The sequence below is a fragment of the Penaeus monodon genome, chromosome 22, assembly GCF_015228065.2.
Source record: "Penaeus monodon isolate SGIC_2016 chromosome 22, NSTDA_Pmon_1, whole genome shotgun sequence".
NCBI classification, from domain to species: domain Eukaryota; kingdom Metazoa; phylum Arthropoda; class Malacostraca; order Decapoda; family Penaeidae; genus Penaeus; species Penaeus monodon.
Window position 1 is genome coordinate 23,262,423 of NC_051407.1, and position 885 is coordinate 23,263,307.

General features: G+C 38.2%; 1 protein-coding gene across 1 annotated transcript in view; it reads left to right on the forward strand.

Moving 5' to 3' along the window:
* Positions 1 to 450: 450 nt before the first annotated feature.
* Positions 451 to 885, forward strand: part of LOC119587017 — a gene marked incomplete at its 3' end in the record, with an annotated part of 2,989 nt that continues 2,554 nt past the window's right edge. The window contains 1 exon segment of the mRNA XM_037935763.1: positions 451 to 737.

The following is an 885-nucleotide window of genomic DNA, read 5'->3' on the forward strand; positions in this document are numbered from 1 at the left end:
ATACGTCACGAAATCAAAAGTTTCTGTTATAAATGTCAATGTTAAAATGTCTTACTAGTAGATTTTTACGCATAGTGAAATCGAAATCGCGTGAGTCTTCCCTGAAAACTGGAATTCCGTTTTCTATGTTATCGGACATTGACCCTTTGGCGGTACCGTTATTGGGGGTCTTCAGTTTACTACTTTTGGTATGCTTATTGCAAAAGGAAAATCAATTTAGTAAAAGTTGTATCATCAATCTGAATGCAGTTATGATTGAAATACAGTATTCAACATTATAATCGGCTTCTTTCCGTTGTCTCACCGTGTCTTACATATTGCAGGTGTATGATCATAAATTCCGACAAATTTATTATGTACTATTAATAATGATAATGAAAATCTGTGAAAATGAGATCCCATCACACCCCCTCACCCTACCCGATCAGGGATGACCTGCCGCCGCTCTCCAGTTACGTTCCTGACAGCGTTAGCGGCTAACTGTTGTGATACCTTGGCTGCTCATCAGGCACAGTATATCTCTGTTCCAAGTTTTAAAAGTGTGCAGAGGTAACTAAGAATGCCTCTTTTTAACAGTGGATAATCAGTTTCTTCGTTAAAATACAAAGGTGTAGACATTCATCGGAGAATCGTTATAACTTCAGTGATCATCACTCGTACGGTTGGACGCAGGACACAACACTAGCAATGTTGTGCTGGAATATTAGATGCAATCATGAACGATCGTCACAGTACAGGTCAGTTTGGTTCAGAGTGTGATGATATTATGAAGGATGCATTCTGGCATCAAACTAGAAAGGATGCAATATAAATCATTGCCTTCTAAAATACCATAGTATAAACTTGATGCATATTTGCTATGGGGATGGACGTATTAATGCAATC